Genomic DNA, 20,112 nt, shown 5'->3' on the forward strand with positions numbered 1-20,112 from the left:
CACGTCTAAGAAAGAGCCAGGGAGGTGTCCTTTAAGGGCTTTTTTTTTTTCGTTGTGGTCTCTATGAATGAAAGAAGGAAACTTCTGGATAGTAAAAATTGGGACAAATTGCCAGAATGAAGTCTGTGGTGTCTGATACGTTACATTCTTGATATATGAGAGATTCAAACTCATCTATGCACACAAAATTAAGGATCTATATCCAAGTGCCATATCCATGGGGGCTGGTATACTCCATTCAGACACCAAAAGTGCCAAGCTTAGGAGGGCAGATGTTTTACAGCATATTTTACTTTGCCTTGGAGAGGCAGAGAGAGGTGCTTTATGAGCAGTGGGAAAATGTGGTCTTTCGTATTTCACAATGACACAGCTTTAAACCCTGTTCCTCTCCTCTACTTATGCTCCCACAGCAGTTCCCTGGAAAAAGAGGAGCTCAGAGATAATTGCCACTAATTTAGGATGGTGGAGGAGAGTAGGCATGATGCAGGCAAACTGGACAGAGCTTGATATTGAGAAGAAGTCAAGAGGCCTTAGAACTCTCATGAGTTCTAAGTCATGAGACTCTCAGGGCATCTCATGAGCCCTGACATGTGCATATAACCAGAGCACTGTGAGAACCCTCAGAGATCAAGTGGCTTAACAGGTGCCAAAGACCTCTTTAGGAGCTTAAGTCTAGAATAAATTTAAACTTAATTAATCCCCACAATCTTTGTTTCTAATTCCTCACATTTGTGACAACTAATATCTAATTCTAGCCAAAATACTCTAATAAAAACTGCCTAGCATGGTCAAAACTGTGCAAGCCTGGAGTATTTAACTCAAACAGCAGAGCAGCTATTAGTTGTAATTCCATTTACTGATTGTGGTGGTTTTTAATCTAGGCCTTCCCTGGTTACCAGTTTGTAACCAAGGAAGGGGCAGTGTTCCCAGTATTCCATACGATTTTTACGTAAATCGTGGTATAAATAAGAAGGGAGGAGAGGCCTTCGCTCCTCTTCTCTTCCGCCGGAGTTCCGGAACAGTGGGTCCCTGTGTTGGTCTCGCTTATCTAAGGCTGAGGCCTGCAGCATCCACTGATCTGCCACGTGGAAGCTTGGAGAGTACTGGCCATGTCTGCCAATCCTGCTTTCTAAGGGGCGTGGTGAGATTTGTTTTACTAGTTATTTTACTAGTTCTCGGGTTTGATTGTGCATATCTATTCGGTGTCCCTTTTTATTTCCTTTTGTCCCTTTTTCCCCTTTCCCTATCCCTTCAGGGGGTGTTTGGATTCCCGTTTGCTGTGTACATAGCATCTTAACTGTAATATACATAAAATATATTTTTTTTATATAACTAGCTTGGTTTTCGGGTTCTTCAATTTGCACAGTTATTTTCCTTTGCCCTGGGGGAAGTAGAAAGGGGGGAAGAGAGGGGCTGCTACTGGGGGGTTGGGCATTTGGCAGAGAGCCAAGTCCGAACCATCACACTGATGGATCACTGTTCATTTATATTAAGTATAAACATGTCTTGGAGTTACAGATAGGCTCTGCTCTCTCACTATGGTTGTCAGTGCCACCTCTTTATGGCTCTCCTTGACTGTCCTTTGGGGAGAAAGAGACAGATCAAAACAGCATGGCAATCAGGGCCTACAGCCTGCTCCTATTTCATGACTGACTTACAGTGAGTTTCCTGGAGAAGAATCAGATCTGTGCTCAGAAGAGAGTTCCACACATACTGCCTGCAAAAGTAGCTGGGCAGGCATGAAGAGCCCTTGTTTTGTCCCCAGGAATACTGGTGAAACTCCATACTGTTAAACCATAAAGGCCAAACATCAGCCCTGCAGCTCTCAATGAGCCAACTCAGTCCAATGGTTTCCTTAAACCTGGTGGAAAGCCTGTGCTCCTTTTGCACAGGGAGGCTACTACCACCATTACAGCCTGTAAGTCATGCCCATCGCTGGCTTGGCGACAGACATAAAACTGACATATGCCTGTGCCTTGATTTTGATTTCCACAAGCAAATCCAAATACCAAACTAAATATCCTGCCAGACGTTCTTGCATAACCAGGCATGTTCTTCAGCCAGCACATCAGATGCTCTCAGGGTAATCATGTCAGTGAAACTAAGCAAACACTCCACAGCAGAATGGACTCATCCTGACAATCTACAAAGGATTAGGCAGTTGCCAATGGATGAATATTTTTCACTGTATAATCATTCTCTCTCTAATCCTCAGCTCTTTATTTTTGGGAAAACCCACAAAATAACTGCCAAAAATGAGAACAGGAGCTAAAAATCATAATTCTACTGGCTCAGCTCACAGGCTCAGCAGAGTTAGTAGTTGTACCGCTCATAATATGATCCATCCCTCCAGTAATGCATTCAACAGCCTGATGATTTTCTCCCTTTCAAAGATGTAAATATCACCTTTCTCCTTTTACTCTTTCTTTCCAAGATGGTTTACTTGCTCTGTAATTTAACTAGTAAGTTAACTGAACTCCAAATATGTATTCCAAAATTGCTTTTGATTTTGAAGTCTGCTTTTCTTTAAGACCTGAAGTGTGCCCAGATGTTTGTCTAATTTTTCCAAATGAGGAAGAAAGTGGCCTCTACCATACCAGCTCGAAAGCAATACAGTGAGGACCTATAGACTTCTATAATTTTAAAGCTATTGCAGGATCAAAACAGGATTCATAGATTGTTTTTTTCAACAAAAGGAACAAAAAGGGCATTTGCTATCAAAATGTTTTCTGAAGCCACAATGTCCAGATGCAAATGAGCTCTGCAGGGATTTAATTTCTTCCAGGCTGGATACTTGTAATTATTTCACCTTATATTGACTTGAGATTAAGATGTTAACCTAAAGCAATATGTCAAGGAATTCAGTACATATTTTTATTTCCCTATTGCGCCAGTGGAAAATAGTCTATCCTGCCTATTTTATGGAAAAATTGTTCATTTGTTTGGGGTTTTTTTATTAAATATGGTCTTTAAAAAAAAAGAAAAATGAGGGTGTGCTGTACAAATTGTGTACTGGGGTAATTTTGAGATATCTGCACAAACCAGTGAATGGCATAAGCAATTTTCACATGATGACCTAAAAAAAGAAAAAAAGAAAAAAATAAAAAGAAAAAAGCACATTATAAACTACAGATGTATGAATCTCAGTCAACACAAAAAGCTGTAGAAATCCTAATGAGCTACAGGAGAACAAGTCTTGAGGGGATATGTTAACTAACACAATATCAGCCAGGACTCTGCAATCAGAGCTGATAGAAACAAGTCTGTGCTTGGTGACCAGACGACTATGACCCTGCTGGCTGCAGTTGGTCTGTCTTCACTTACCTTTCCAGGGTGCCAGTGTTTAAGGAAACGTGCAGAGAGATAAAGGCATGCACAGCCAATAGAGCACTGCTCTCTTCTGATATGCAGGGAGGATGTGCACACCCAGCAGCCTGGAAGCCTGCTAGCCTCAGTATTCTGACACTCTCTTCAGCTTAATAGGCACTTCATTTCACCCATGGCATGATAGCAAGAGACTTCAAGCAGAGTTCTAATTTTCTCTTCTGCCTGATGACCACTTACGATGTTTAACCCTCCTACACCTCCTAATACAGCTGACTAGATCAGAAAACATCACCAAACAAAGTATTTGTTTTCAGGCAGAATGATACTAATCCATACTTTGAATTTTGCACCAAAAAAGCCTCCAAGTGAAATTTAAGGTCTTTGAAACCAAATGAAGGTGCAGAATATATAAGTAGTGTGACAGACGACAGAGGTCTGAAATACACTCAGCTGCTCTGAATTTTGCTAAGTCTTCTGGCAAAGCTGTTGAGTTGGACAGGACAGCCTGCAAAGCAGGAAGTGAAATGGAATTCACGTTAATTTTATTTCATCATCTACAGCAGATGTCCAGGTGTTCTGATGCGCAATTTCAAGCAAAGATGCTTAAAGAGTGTTTATCACAGAAGCTCATCACAGAAGCCTACTATCTATAAAGGCAGTGAAAGGTGGTAAAATGTATCTAAATAACAAGAATCAAAAGATTCAAAGAAACAGAGTAACTAAATCATTCTCTCCTGATTGCTGAGGTGTTGTGTCCCTTCCAATACCTGTAAGCCTAGAAGCCCCACACAGGGGTATAGTCAAAATTAAATAAGACAGATCTCTGCCACTGCAGTTATATACTGTCATGCCCTGAGAGTCAATGTGCAATCCCTTGTGTCCTTCACCCTCTGCCCATGTGTACGTGCTTCCTACATATTTTCAACAGCTGTGCAGAGCTGCTGCCTTTTCCAAATCAATCTATACCCTTCTCCATCCCCTAGCTTTAGATCACAGAGGACCAAACATGCTACTCCAACAGAGAGATTTAATGATCAGTACATGACACAATGTTGATATGAGAAATTTACACCACCAAAAATGCAGTTCCCCTTTCAGTACAGACTGCAATATTTGTCGTCTTAGGTGGAGTGACTAATATCAACACAGGAAAAGTTATTTAAATATTTCTAGAGATATTTTATACACCTGTCAGGTGTTATTTTGCTCCTGTTCATTTTCTATAGGTAAAAAGCAAAAGTTATAGAAGAAAAGATGCAGAAAAGAATGTTGCACCTTTTGTAAAACAAATACATGTCTTACAAAAAATGTTATTGGTCCTTTAATAGAATAAAATTACAAGTTGATAATAGTTAATAATTGTTCTCCAACACAAAATAGACACAGAAGAGACCCCCAAAGGCTGTCTAGTGCATGTCTGAGCAAGATAACAATTTTCAATGTTTCTGACTCATGTTTGAAGTGAAAGACTGCAGTATCCAATATCTTAATACAGAGGACCACTGCTTAATAGGGCTAATCAGATGTCTAGTCTTCTACTCTGATGTGCAGCCAGAAACCCTTCCTATTATTTATAAACCACCACCTTTCTTCGTCATACTCACATGCATGCAAGGCCATTAATTCCTTTTTCTTTTCCATCTCCTTTGCATATTTGTGGAGTGTTACCATGTTGCCATCTCTTCTCAGCCTTCTCAGAGCTTCCCTTACAGGCCAGACTTTCTGTTCTTGCTGCTCCATCCTTGCCTTATCACAGTTATCCACATAAAGTCATATGTTTGCCATTTTCCAGGCAAAGTATCCATTTTGCCAGTTAAGCTAAATTCTAAATACTGTCCATCTTAGTTCTTCCATTTACTTCCATTTTACAATCCATACATGAAATAAATTTATTCCTTAATAACATCAGCAATGTAAGTAGTGACGGAGACTGAAAAATGTGTTTAGAACATAATTTGAAATATTTTCTCAATTTGACCAGGAGCTTTTGGATTCATTTTGTGAGCACAGTTCCCCAGTCCCTTTTTTCGTGTCACAGTAATTTCATCAAGATTTTTCTGCCTAGGGCTTTTTAGGAGAACAAAATATGACAGAGAGCAAACCAGCTTACTAAAGTCAGTTGGGTTTTTTTCTCTATCTGAAGAACCTACTATTCTTCATAGAAAAAAATTTAGTTGATATGACATTTTTTTCAAAATCTGTTCTGGCTGTTATTTGTCATTTAGGTATTTTTTAAGCTTTTTGATTATTTCTTCTGCAACCATTATAGACATCAAATTTAAGCTGACTGGTCTGTAATTTCCTTTTTCTTTTTACTATGTCTAAGGACAGGTAATACATTTACCCTTTCTGAAATGTCATGACTTCTGAATCAGTTTACATAATAATAGTTAATGGCACTGACGGTGTTTCTGTTTGTTCTTGAAGAACTCTTAAAGAAGGTGCAAGAGTCCATTCAGTGCATAGACACTAACCTACGAAAATATTTAAACATATTCTTTCACTAGTCTGTTGTTCTGGGCTTCGTTACTGATGCCAATGACATTATCCATATGATTAATGCATACTCAATGTGATGGCCACAACAAGGCTGAATAAAAAACTCTTTACACTTTAGCATGATCTGCAATTAGCCGTTTCGGGTTTTTTAATTATTTCTTGGTCTTCTCGTTACTAGTAGTGTACTTATAAAATGTTATATTTTTTAATATGTAATTTTAAATGTACTTATAAAATATTATAGTGTACTTGTAAGTACACTAGTAGTGTACTTATAAAATGTATTCTTGTTACCATTTACATCCCTTCTGTTGGGGTAACTCTGCTATATATAAAAGGATGTAGAAATTGTAATGTTGTTAAAGTGAACAGGCTTCCAAAATGGCTTTTTTAACTTGTGCAAACTCACCTTTCTTCTTCCCAGGATTCTCAGTCTTTATCTCTACTTTAGAATGTCCTGAGAGATACCTGAAAGTCTCCCTATTGGTTGTTTACCCTTTCTGGTAATTGGTTGGTTGGTAAGACCTCCTGGACTCCCACTGGTTACACTGTAATCCCCCCAAGAGATACCAGAACAATAAACTCTCTCTCTGCCTGCTCTCCCTTCTTGATGCTGGTGTCTTGTGGTCTCTCTGGGGGCCATGAGGTGCCTTGCGGTGGGGGCTGGGGGGTGAGGGGAAGAGGGCATGCTTCCCCCCGGAGAAAGGAGTAAAAGGAAAAGCCCTTTGCCTGGGGTTCCCCCTCCCCATCCACCTTCAATGTTTGTCACCCTTCTACTTGCGTCTCAGCACTCCCGGTACTGTGCACGAGGCCTTCTTATCCTCAGTATCAGTTCCCCATTTTGTTTAGGCCTCACAAGCATTCACAATGCAGTGAAGTTTTTTCCTTATCCATCCCTTGCACAGATATTGCATACATTTCTTTCGCTTCTGAGGCTGTTAACTCTCTTGAAATATTTTTCCTTGACCTTCCTTCCACAGAAAGGCTATGATCTGGCTTTTTAAAGTCTGTCTATTGTCTTTATTCTTTTGTTGCTTCCCCTTTCTTTCAAAAAAATATGCCTTTCATCTTTACATTTCCATTTATTTTTTCCCTTTTATTCATAACCAAGAATAAATAGTTTTAATTACTTTCTTTCAAGTTCTGTGCAGTGTCAAGAAATTGCTTTCAGCATACTGCAAAAGCTTTTCATATGGTTTGGTTAAAACTGCAGCTCAACTGAGTGATAGTTTCTGGTGCTCCTACAGCATTTGATCTCATTGCAATTCCTTAGGGACAGCCAAAAATGCCTTTTTAGTTGTTGTTGGGTGGTGTTCCTTGTGCCCAGGATAGCTACTCTGATGATCTGCATCACCTGATAGCATTACAAGAACATGCACAGTCTGAGAAGTTCCTGTGCCTGTAAAGAAGGAAGAAAGATACTCTGAGCGTTCCAAGCTAGGACTATGCACTGTACCATCTCAAAGCTACCCAGTTCAAAATAAATTTGGGCTCTCACCCAGTCTGGAAGCCTTTCCTGCCTAGCAGAGTAGAAGCAACCTGCATATCCAGTAGGTTCTTTCACTGAGAGATGTGTAACTTCTACTTTTTGGAGAAACTTTAGTTTTAGAGAAAATGGTACCACCTGCTTTACCTCTTTAAAATTATTATCACAGTTGACCCTTGTAAGGATTGTCTCATTTTCTGCTTGTTTCATTGACAGCAAAGACTTTCATTGGTGCTTGTTTACATCTATCTCTATCTCCCCATTTGCCTATTAAATACTTTTAATCATAAAGAATGTATTTTCTTCCTTTTATCCATCCAAATGTTTTGAGCCAAGGCATATCGACATTGCAGTAATGTGAATTTTTTCCTAAAGCCTTTGCTATGCCAATTAGGTATTAATTTTAATTATGTGCTGAGATTTCTATGCCTGTTCTTCGTAAAGACACAGTATTGAGCATACGCATCAATAAAGCCTTCTGTTCAGTTTTTCAATATTTTAGCTTCTCCATTTCTATGAAATTTTTGCATTGCCCTTGCCTGGATATCAAGTTGTACACTTTGCAATCGCTGGTCTCTTTTAACTGCATACATGTCCCTGAATGAGAAAACTACATAGTAAATGCACAAAAAAATTACATTTAAAATTGAAGGTGGCAGTTATAATACATTTCAAATATATGTCAATCCAATAGGGGTTTTAGTACTTGCTCTAAAGAACAGAACACAGCTTCATAGAAAAAAACCAGAGAATTATGCTTATGCAAAAGGAGAGGTTTCACGTCTGCCTTAATACAGCAGGCACCCAGAGTATTAAATTCAGTTTCCTGAACAAAAAGCCACACTGTTAAAAGACTATAGTGGAAGGGTTGATGCTTAGTTTGTTATATTTTTTTACTGGTTTTCACAGTGCTAAAACAATTTACACCGGTTCGTGTTCTCTTCCTAGGTCACTATTGCCCTCTTTTTATCCAATTTCCAAGATGTCAGACATAAGCACTTTAAGACCTAAGGCATTCTTTAGCCTGCAATCTCTTTAGTGTCCACTAGTGACTGAATAAAAGATAATGCTGCAGGATAAGACACTGACGTAACTCTAATTCACTTCTCTTTGTTTAATTTTTGAAAAGCTGTGGTTTCTGATAAAAGCATCCTCTCTGCACATTTTCTCTTTAGATTTTAGCTGTAAGATTTTCACTTGAAGTAAACCAGCATTATACCAAGGAAAATTCTATAAGTAGTGGTTACGCAGAAAACATGGTAACTAAATGTAGACAATACCTAGTGACAGATCCTGTTATCAGTACTCTAAAAAGGAAAGATTTACAGCCTCATTACATGTAGAAAAAAAGAGAAATAAATATTTGTGTCAAATTGAAAAAGTTAAAAAGATGAAGGATTTGGTATTTCTGAAATGGTATCTAAAGTGTTATTGAAGCCACCAGAGTTGTAGGGGTGCTACTAAGAGAAGTGCAAGTCAGCAGCAATGTATTACAGAGGCTGCACAACCTATACTTATTACACAAAAATACACTTTCAAGCTACTTTTTCTTGCGTGTCCTTCACACTGATTCCAACCACGTCTCAGAAGAGGTCTCCTGTGATTAAACCTAACAACTTTATCCTGCTATTTAAATTCTTTGTCTTAAGACATTGTGCAAATTATAATAGCCCAGATTTTCATACAGCAAAATAATCTTCTTAGTTGATTCTCCACAGGGTTTATTTAGCTTTCTTTCCCAGGTCTTGAAATAATGTAGACAGTAACCTCTTTTTCCACTTCTCTTCCAGTAAAAACAGAAGGTATTTTTTTAACAAGAAACACTGAGATAAGCACTGATCAAAGAAAAATCCTTTTAAAAAATGCTTATTATTTATTAAATTTCCAGATTGAGCATAAACACAAAAGTTATTCAAATTGTGCTATTTAATACTGATCAGTCCTTTTCAGAAGGCTCCCTAATCTGTACAGTTATTAAGTATAATGGCATTTACTTCAACAAAGTCTAACACTAGGAATGAAAGTACATGTGGTAAATCCTATTATGTCTAAAGAGATGGGTTGCATTTCATTGTTTGCTTTTTAATCCTCCTTTGGCAGGAACAACAAATTTTCATGTGTTTGAGGGCTTTTTTCCTTGATTATCAATTTTACCACTTGAAAGGAGGGTGAAGGTTGAAGATTTCCCTTTGAAGGAGGCAAACAAGATTCAACAAAGGGAAGTGCAAAGTCCTCTACCTGGGAAGAAAAAAATCCCAGGCACCATTACAGGCTGAGGACCAACCAGCTGGAAAGTAGTTTTACAGAAAAGGAGCTGGAAGTCCTGGCAGGCACAAAATTGAACATCAGCGAGCACTGTACTCTTGCAGCAGAGGGTCAACAGCATCTGAGGCTGCCTTAGAAGAAGCATTGCCAGCTGACTGAAGTGAACCTCCCCCTTTGTTAGGAACTGGTGAGACATATCTGAGTGTTGAATCCAACTCTGGGCTCACCAGAGCAAGAGAGAAATGAACATACTGGACTGAGTCCAGCAAATGGCCAAGGAAATGACAGAGGGCTTACAGCAGCCCTATATGAGAGGCTAACAGAACTGGGACTATTCAGCCTGGGGAAGGTTCAAGGAGATCCTATCCATGTGTATAAATACCTGATGAGGGTAGTAAAAATAATGGAGCCCAGGTGCTCCACAGTGGTGCCCACTGACAGGCAATGGACACAAAATGAAACAGAGGAAACTCAAGCGTAGAAAAAAACTCTTACAACGTTGTTGTACCTAACAGTGGTTTTTAGGTTGTTGTCAAAAGTAGCCTCTATTCATGGTGTGCATACTATCATATACAATATCTTGCCTTTGGCTTAATTGATAATACAACATGTAATATAGCATTTATATGGATATCTTGAAATCTTCAGAAATTTCCCAATGTAAATATTAAATTAGTCAAAACATTGTTACTAGACTACACTCAATACCTGGTAGGCTTCTCAAACAGTCTTTGGAGAAAAAATTACTGGAAAATGCAATGCACACATGAATAATGGATACAAATGACTTGAGAAGTAACTCATTTTGCAAAAAAATCATTGGGCTGTTGAAGTGGAAACTGATAATTTTATGCAGTGCCACAGTATCAGGAGGAAAAAAGTGGGCTTTAGTTCTTTAGATCCACTAGCAAAATAATCAGAGACAAAATATCACTTATTTGCCTCTTGATGCCATTTCCTTCCGCGCTTCTGTCAGCTTCTCTCAAGTCCCTGCAAACTGTGGGGTCTCAGACAAGCTGAGCTCTTTCTTCTGTTTTTAGCAGAGGCTATTTTGAATTGTGCACCTGGGAACTCATTCCCTGGGAGGCATAAGGCACAGCCTCTGTCTTGTAGCACAGCCCAGCATAGCTCTCCCTTTTCCTTCTCTCAAGTAGGAGCGCCCATCCATCTTGACCCAACCAGGCCATTTTGGTACTCTGAACATTTTGTGTGGCAAATATCATACACAATGGAGAACTGTGGTGATGGAAGCCCCATGTGTGGCTTACAGGTAGGGGTGGCAATTATTCCCTTGAGTAACTGAGTCTCATTTCTCTTTTTCAGAACAAGATGAGCAATTGAGTGACCCCAGTTGCGCCTTTAGCCAGGCTTACTCTAAAGACGGCACTACTCTGGTGCTGATCATGTCACCTTGCCCCGCTTTCAGATTGTTGAAAAGACTTACATTTACCTCAGCATAGAAGCTCTAATGTAGCTCCATGGTAAGAGGCCCTCTACCGAAGTTTAAAAGGGAGATCTGGCTCTGTCCTTAGTATGTAACAGAAAGATGTGAATAGAGGAAAGGAGGTAAGACAAGGCAAAAATAAAATAGACATAATTAGTATAAAGAACAGAAGTAAACTGTGCTGAACTTTTACTTCCTCTCCAGACTGATCTTTCACTCTGCATTATTAGATCCTGCACAAGAATGATAAAAGCAAATATTCCTGCCAACATCTTCACATGGGAAACCATTCTGGTATGTTCTTGGGTATCAGGCTAATAGCACACACATTCTGCACTGAGGATTATAATCTCCTGTTGCAACGGGAATGAACTCTCTCTAATTTTTCTTCCATGCCTAATTATTACATTCTGTGTGTCTGTGGCTCATTAAAGAACACTAAAATGAAGCTGCTATATATGCATGACAGAATGTGTATATACACACACACAGATATACATATGTATATATGCATACTGTTTTGACACACATTTACAAAGACACACTATTTTTTAATATATATATTATGGAATGGGAACCCCATACTGACAATAGGAAAACTAGTGTTTTGGAGATTTTATTTATTTGTCTTTTAAATTGAAACCAGAGAGATGAGAATTTATTGATACTATTTCTGTTGCAATCTTCAACAAGGTACTTATGTTTTCCAAAATTAACACTAACGTGCAATTTAGAATCTCAATTCCTACTCTGTAAAGAAAAATCACTGAATTAAAAGCTGTGTTGTTGTCATGATTTAGGAATAAATTTCATAAGGTAATGTGTGGAAAATAGAGTGCAAAAGAGAGCACGGTGAGATAAGAAGAAGCATTCCTTACAGCACTATTCTCTTCTACTTCTGTTTTCTGTATGGCACATCAGGAAGTTTTTCCTGTATTTGTATTCTCTGTGCATAGCTCCCTGCTGTTATCTACCTGGCTCTGGCTAATTGGAACATTAGCAGAATGGAGTGCTCGACTTGGCAGCTGAGGATTGTTTAAAAGTAGTTTTTAACCAGTGACTCATTTCTGAGTGGGCTTTATGATGGGTGGGCTCTGTCATCAATGAGATCATTATGTCTTTGTAAAGATCATCATATCATCCTGGGACTCTTTGAATACCAACATACCTGGACAAAGGCAGAATGACTGGTGAGCTTGGTGGTTTAATTTCTTTTCCTGTACCACAAATATGAGTTGCTAACACAGCAGGAACTTTTCCTCCTTTGCAATGATACCGCCATAATTTTGAGTGACAAGTAGAAACTATAATATTGCTACAAATTTCTCTGGGTTATTTAAGAGCACAAATCAGTAAACAGCATTCAATCGCTGTTGCATTCCTGAATTACTCTGCGCTGTTTACCCTGGGAGCAGCTGTCATTACCTCTTGTTAGCAGAGAGCCTACACAAAGAGGGTCTTTAAGGTAGCCAAGGTCGTGCCCAGTCTGATCTCTCTTCTGGTAGTTCCAGAGCTGCCTGAGTGTGCTGAGCATACCCTACTGCTTTTACCTCTTCCCTTAGTATTCTACAAAACACCCAGTGTCAATGAATAGAAATACTACTTAGCAGATAAGTACTATCAGAGGGCCAGACACTTTGCAACCACTTTGTGAATGGGCCTGTTCCCAAGCACAAGACCCACTCACAGACTGCTGTATTTTTGCATTGTGAAACAACAGGAGTGACAACCAGTGAAATGAAAGAACATAAAGTAAGCAAACAGGACATCAGTAGAAATCCTACATCACACAAGACAGTATGCCTATATTTGTACTTTGCATAGTTTTAGATAAAGCAGAGGAACCCTCCCACTTGATTTAACATTTTATATGTGAGTAGAGGCATATTTAATTAATGAAACATTTAACAGGTTCATGGCAATTCACTGTGAGCCAGACTGAAACACTACAATATAATTTTTATGGTTCTTTTTATATATGTTGTTCTCTAGGTACAGTTTAAGATTTATCTTCACTTTAATTTTAAATCCTTTATTTTAAAGGGAGGTCAGCAACCACTCCAGGGTAAAAAAAAGAAAATCCCACCTGTTGCTTTGGGCTATATGCTTTCAACACTGCCATTTGCTTCCTTACAAAAAAAATTTCCAGAATGTGACTGTGCCCATAATGTGGTATCAGCTTACTCTAAAATGAACTTTTCATAAAAATAAAAATTAAAAAAAAAAAAAAATTGCTGATTGAAACAAAAACACATATTCACTCCTTGTGTAATAAACTGGAATCTCGGGGATAGTTGCATAGGCCCCTTACTTTTGAACTCTCAGATTCACTTTTGCTGTGTCATGAAGGTTCTCAAGAACCTTGTCCTGGCTGTTACCACGTCACCGAGGACACCAGGCACAGCGAGGCTTATGTTCTCATGGCTCATCATGCAGAAAACTGCTGAAGTAACAACATTGCTTAATAAACTAAGACCAAGTTTAAGGCAAAGCCAGAGGGCATTTAAGTAGATAAAATCCCTGGAAGTCATCAGTAGGACCTACCTTACTGTTTGGGAATGCCTTAAGCAGTAAGTTATTAAGTATTACTGGGTGTGCCTCTCTCCCTTCTGGGAATGCTTTAAGCAATAAGTTACTAGATATTGCTGGGTGTACCTGGTGTTACTTTTCCCTTTCCACTACTGAGAGTACTGAGCTTCCATAGCTAGGTCCCACAGGGACACAAACAGAAAGATATTTGGCATGACTACTCTGACAGTCATATGCTACAGCACTGTCTGCAAACTCAGGATATTTTAGCTGTTCATACACAAGAATGCATCCTAGGCTCTCAGAAAGCCTGTGGTTACCTTTCCACATGAGAATTTGTTAGTTTGTGGGGTTTTTTTTCCTAGCACGAAATACCAGAGATCTTCCTATTTGCCATAGCAAATGGCGTGCTGACTGGTTGAGACAGTTTCAAAGTTATGGGACAATCATGGATCTGGCAGATCTCCTTATGGCTGTGACCTGAGTAATTAATCACGTGGAGTGGTCATTTGGCAAGAGTGGGAAACTTTTCAGTATTGATGGAAATGGGTCAGGCTGAAGGAAGAAGAAGCTGAGAAGGAACCAGATATAATTGATTTCAAATCCCACATTAGGAGACAGAATGCTAAAAAAACCTTCCTCCTTCTCCTCAAGCATTTACTAGCATTTCTACACCATTATATGTGCAATTATGCACATAATTTTCCTAATGTATCTACAGCACATCTGTGTTCATCACCACTATAAGCACGTACTTCTGATGTGCCTGGCCTGTCTCTTCTTGGGTTTCTGATGTCTAAATCTAGCCTCTTAATTCTATCCAATACATCCTCCTGGTCCTATATTGCACCTAGAGTAGAGTTGTGTTTTTGAAATATTTCTTTTCTCAGAGAGTTTCTCCTCTGAACACTTTGTTATTACCAACCAAAGTCACAGCTCATAATTTCACACTGACTGGCCATATAACAACATGTTCCCTCCCTGACCAGCTCCCACATCAGGGTTTTCCTCAGAAACAGCAAAAGGTATTGTGGGCAGAAAAACAGAGTCTTATTCCCTTTAATCCAAGCCTTCTGCAAGTCAGTGTTCCTACAACATACTGAGGATAAGCCAGTTTTCAAGACTTTCTATATTCACCTCTTTCTGCAAACAGTAGCCTACCAGATGAAAAACAGATGAGGTGGGTACATACCCAGTAGCTGAGCAGTCGAATAAGTAAATAACAAGGCACCTACTTGCAAACTGTATCACTGCAAACAAATCCTACTTGCAGAAGGCCACCTCCCCCTCATGCCCAAACATGGTGCTGGTTTAGGACTCCACTGGTCATGCTGACCAGCTTTCTTGTCTCAGCACCAGACATCTTCCTAGGCATCCTGGATGGTGAAGTCAGCAGAGAATTTCACCCAGGAATAAGACACATAAATACCTTCTTTAAGAATCTATGATTGAAAATTGACATCAGACTTGGCTACAGGCAAAGGAATTACATTTGAAACCTTGGTTTCAGAAAAAATTGAGACATTTTCACGTAAATCATCATATAATTGATCCAACAGATACTGTATTTGGGGAACAAAAGTGACAGGCATACATTAGAAGCTGTCACACACTCTTTAATTCAACCTCCCTTCCCTGTGCCCTTTCCCCAAAGAGCTTCACCCTAATAACCACCATGCTATGTCAGAGCTGTCTGAAAATACATCTCCTCAAAATAACAAGTAGACACATGAAAAATTTGTCTCAATAGATGTAAGTTTCTTTGTTGCTGCTTTTATTTGTGAAAATTCTCTGCTTTTAAACTCTGTACAGACTCTGTGACCTGGAGGCAGAGGAGAAGTGCTAATGGAATAGGTCAGCTTTTCTGTTTGTTGTTTTTAAGGAAAAGTTCTAGTGCTTCTTGAACTGATGAAGTCTGGCTGTCTATATTTTTTTTTTTTATCTTGTGGTTGATTGCAAGCTCTGATTAAAGCTTCTCCCAGGGAAGGGGCACTTATAAGAACTCTCTCCAGAGTGGGTTATCTACTATATGAGCTCACTCTTCAGCCGTTAGTCAGGGCACTTCAGGAGTTTCCAATCTGTCTGGCTGGCTAATTTCACAAAATGTATAAGAATATAATTATCTTTGAACTCATTTAATTTGTCTTCACTTCATCTACCAAATTCAAAAGTTATTGCTTGGCAACAGGGAAGCAAATTATGATTAAGTAAGAAACTGGGCTAAAATCAACCACAGAGTTTCCTTCCTTCTCTCTCTCTCATGCACATGCACACATACAAACACACACACACACACACACACACACACAAAGAGGGAAGAAAATGTGTGAAAATACTTTAACATACCTGATGAGAGAAATGAACCCTGATGGGGCAGGCTGTCCCCCATCTGTGCTCTCGCCCTTTAATTCCAGTGATCTCTCAAAATCTTCCTACCAGCCTGCAGGCTGGTGGGAATTCCTTCTGTTGTTTGTCCCTACCCAGTGACCTCCTCTCTGCTGCCTTAGAGTAAGGGAAGAATCTCCATTGCAAAAATGACATTCACTGCAACAATTGTTGGAGTAACCTCAGCTGCCACAAGCAGCATTGAACCCTCAAGGCCAGACGTACAAAACTGAAGGATCCTCCTGTCAAGAAAAATAAACTGTGATCTGGTATAAAAAAAAAAAGAATCCTAGAAAGCGTCACTTTATCTTACAGTATTTCTTGCTAGTCTGTGTCGTTACTGCTTTGTGTGGAGAGAGTAGGGGAATTAATTTTTTTCAACTAAATCTCATCTCTTCTCACCACAAAAATAGGTCAAGCAAAAATCTAAAGGAAGTCCCTTCAGTAAATTTTCTGCCATAAATCTAGCTGGCGTTCCACTGTTTATGGCTGCAGTCTACTAATCTATTCAATCTCTTTATCACAAGGGATTTCATTACAGTCCCGTTAGTAATTACTCACAAGAGTTGGAGTGCTGTCTCCATCCAGTGGTGAAACATTAGAAATGTTGTTTTCCTGGAGTTTCAGTTTTTCAGACTTTTTGCAAAGCATGAAATACATCACGTCTTCATTTTAAATTGCACAACTAGCAATCAGATGATGGCATTGAAAGATCCTATATGAGACCTAAAAATGCACATTTCCTCTGCAACAAAATGGGGTATTCTTTTAACATAAAAATCCCATCAGCAAATGCTGTGGGTTTGAATTATTATATCTCTTCAGATTTCAGCTTTCTCTTTGAAAGCTGATATTCTTCTGCCAACATAAGCATGTCTGGACACAAGAAAGCAGAGTCTCGCCCACCTCCCTTTCCTCTTCCTCCTCCAGTTTAATACAGGTACATCAATAACCTCCTCTTTGTTAATGTAAAAAAAGCTCTTCTAGCAGTTTATATTTTTCAGACATGGCAGTAAGAGAACAACACTAAAGAGAGCGCAGGGTTTGACAAACTACTGTGGCTTTGCCAGAAGACACTCAGTAATTAGTTAAGCTCCTGGTTCATTGCCTTTCTTATGCCATGTTGATTTTAGCTGCCACAGACAGAAAAGAACAAAACGCAGGCAGAGCTGGCTAGCAGTATCCAAAGGAAAGACAGGTTTATTCCTCACTGTAGCAGCTTGTGCTTTAAGTCTTTCAGAGACCAGATGCCCCAGCTTGACACTTACCTTGGCCTCCAGGAACACACTCTTGTTTTCATTTCTCTTTGGTTTTGGCCTCACCTCAGGAAACACTCAGTCTCAGATTCTCCTCACAAAGAAGAGAAAAAATGATACTGTCTCAGTAGGGCAACAGCAACTTTATAAAGAATTGTGTGAAAGGTTAATTCAGACAATAAAGGGCCTATGCCAGGCTCTCAGCAATGTTACATTGACCTGCTCTTTGTTTTGTTTTGTTTTCCCTAACTGCTTTCGAGTATGCCAAGCCTGGCTGGTTTCCAGAAACCAGGAGCTGCAGAGCAGTGCAACTCCTTTTCTAACTCATCTCCTTGGACTACCCTCAAGGCAGCACTGGCACAGTTCAGACTGTGGGTCTTTGTATTCCAAGGGCACTGCTGAAGCCTGTACAGACACGCTATATGTTCTGCGTGTCTGAAGCTGAAATGTGGGATTGGGAAGAAATCAATTTTTTCAATGTTACCTTTCAGCATTTTAAATTCATGTGTGGCCCATTCTCTTTTGAAGGCATGATAGCTCTCAAGTTGATAAAAAAGAAGTGTCAGCAAAGCTGTGCCTGAGACATTTGGAGAGCTGCTGCTGAATGCTCAGTTGCTATTCCCATCAGCTGCCAGGTCATACCCCTGATTGCAGAAAGTTTTGAAATTAGATTTGCCAGAACATTCAGGAGTATTTGGACCACCTACCTCCTTGTTTTGGATCAGTTCCTAGATAACAGTATCAGCAAACAACTTGATTCATTCAAATGGTCCTTCTAAACTGAACAGGACCAGCAAGTTATTAGCACACCAAGTTATGTATGAAAATATGCTGAGAATCTAGTTTTAATCTCCCATTAGGTCAAAGTGCAAATCTGGAAGTACTGGGGATAGTTCTCCATTCATTGCCGAATTGCTAATTTAAAGCTATTAATTTTTATAGAAAGAAATCTACCTCCCTCAAGAAAAGCATTAGTTTATTATAAAACTAAGAATGAAAAATCTTCCTTTTTATTTCACATAGATTTCTTTAAAATAGATAATGTATTTCTTTGAAAAGACACGACCTTTTGAAAATATCTTCTCCAAGTCCTAAGGACTTTTCTTTATCTCTTCCTGGCCAACTGTACACCCACACACACCACCACCACCACCCTCAGGCTCCATTGTCAAGGAGAGTACTCAAGTGGAATTGGGATGGTTCTGCTGGCCTTTTGAAGAAGACAGTAAAAAACATCTGCATACCTTAAACAGTCAGATGAGAGCACCTGTGAGCTGTCTCCTCTGCTCAGGAGCAGTTCAAGAAGTCCAGAAACAGTGCTATTGGAGGCAACCTGTGCCTGGACAGGGGCTCCTGCCCCTACTGCTATTTAGGTGAACCCCACGTGAACTGCATTGCCTAAAAAGTATATATATTTTTCCATTAGAAAACAATCACAGAGAAACAAAATTGTTACCCTTGTCATTCAAGGACAAAAGTATGATGCCAAGGAGGTGACTGTTAATTAATGTGAGAGCTAGCAGCAAGTGCAGGTAGAACACAGACTGCTTCCTGAGCACTGTGTATTCAGTGGGGATGTGAAGTTAGGCTCTAGCCCCTCCTCGTCACACTTACTGCCACACTCACCTTCATTTTTCATCTTCTTTAACAGATACATTCTCCTAAAACCTTGCTATAAGAGATACCTGTAATCACCTACCCACATTTCCAGACAATAGGACTGTAAAGGTACAGATTTCTGTCGATGAGACAGAGACTGCCTATGATATTCAGCTGATTTATCAGTTCACAACCTTGCACCCAGTGACTCACAAATCCTCTGGTCCCATCAGCCTGCAATGACCTGAGAGTTCTCCACCATACTTTACACAGAAGTAAACTCTGGCAAATTTACAACACCCTTGGGAAAAGGCCCTGAACTGCTCAAACTCTCATATAAGTCACTCGTATTTAAATCCTCTGGTCTATGGAATTATTCATGTACCCTTTGTCCAAGGAAAGAAAAATTAGATCATAGAAGTCTTTTTATGGAAAGCTTCCTCTGTCTGTTAAACTAAAACAAGTCAAGACAGCTATCACCCATTTCTTCATTCTGATTGCAGTGTTTCCAGAACCTCACAGTTACTTATAGTGCAGGGCTTTGCTTAAATCATACCAGTTATGTTCTGAGTAAGTGCCAGCAGAACTGGCAGTGACCATGTATCACTGGATCCTTGCCTAGTCTTGTTTCTCAGATATCTCTCTTGCCCATCCCTGCAAATAACTCTAGACTCAAGGTTAAGTAGAGTTGAAGCTTTTAAATGCCTACCCCCACCCCACACAGACCGCTGACTGTCACTCTGGGGACTCACAGAGCTTCCTAACCCCTGCTAGGGAATCCCTCGAGAAGCCATTGATGATTTTTTTCCTCCCCTGGTCCAAATGATGACTTTGAGGTTGAGTCTTCTAAATAGATAGTAATAGCAAACAATAGGAAACAAGAATGAACCTCCAAAGAATCCTCCCCTTGGAGTTAGCTGCATATCTAAAGCAAAGTGTGCTGCCTGTCTTCCAGGTCCACACTGTGGACACTGTGGTTCTGTGCTATGTAGAAAAATTCTGAACCTTTCTAGTATATCATTAGCTACAGAGCTGGTAAACATTGACTTCCCTCCTATGCCTGGAGGATTAACTTCCTACAAATACAGCCTGTGATAAATAACTGAAATTTGAGGAGAAACAGTCTGTGGTCAGAAATCCTTCCTGTCAGGGCATTATTATGCTGGGATTTCTCCACCTCTGCTCCAGTATTCCCAGGCTGGGACATATCCATGTCTCTTGGAGCTCGGTTCAGTGTTGCTCGGCTGCTCTCTCAAAACATCCACTAATTCCAGATGGCAAGGGGAACAGCACACCTTGCGCTCTGACAGCGCTCCACGTAC

At 39.7% G+C, this 20,112-nt stretch overlaps 2 long non-coding RNA genes across 3 annotated transcripts; one reads left to right on the forward strand and one right to left on the reverse strand.

Annotated features, from left to right (window-relative positions):
* The first annotated feature begins 13,435 nt into the window (after window positions 1–13,435).
* LOC114063419 lies at window positions 13,436–16,233 on the forward strand. Its single transcript, XR_003572555.1, has 2 exons — window positions 13,436–13,591; window positions 16,035–16,233. It is a non-coding gene; the product is annotated as an uncharacterized LOC114063419 (long non-coding RNA).
* On the reverse strand, window positions 15,337–19,767 carry LOC114063418. Of its 2 annotated transcripts, XR_003572554.1 has the most exons (4): window positions 19,680–19,767; window positions 17,204–17,285; window positions 15,987–16,177; window positions 15,337–15,372 (listed from the first exon to the last, which is right to left on the reverse strand). It is a non-coding gene; the product is annotated as an uncharacterized LOC114063418 (long non-coding RNA). The 2 variants fall into 2 exon arrangements; XR_003572553.1 differs by lacking the exon at window positions 19,680–19,767 and having other exon boundaries at window positions 17,204–17,350.
* Window positions 19,768–20,112: the final 345 nt, after the last annotated feature.

This window comes from Empidonax traillii, unplaced genomic scaffold (assembly GCF_003031625.1).
Source record: "Empidonax traillii isolate 1590-97213 ecotype Southwest subspecies unplaced genomic scaffold, ASM303162v1 scaffold463:size644112, whole genome shotgun sequence".
Classification (NCBI taxonomy): Eukaryota; Metazoa; Chordata; class Aves; order Passeriformes; family Tyrannidae; genus Empidonax; species Empidonax traillii.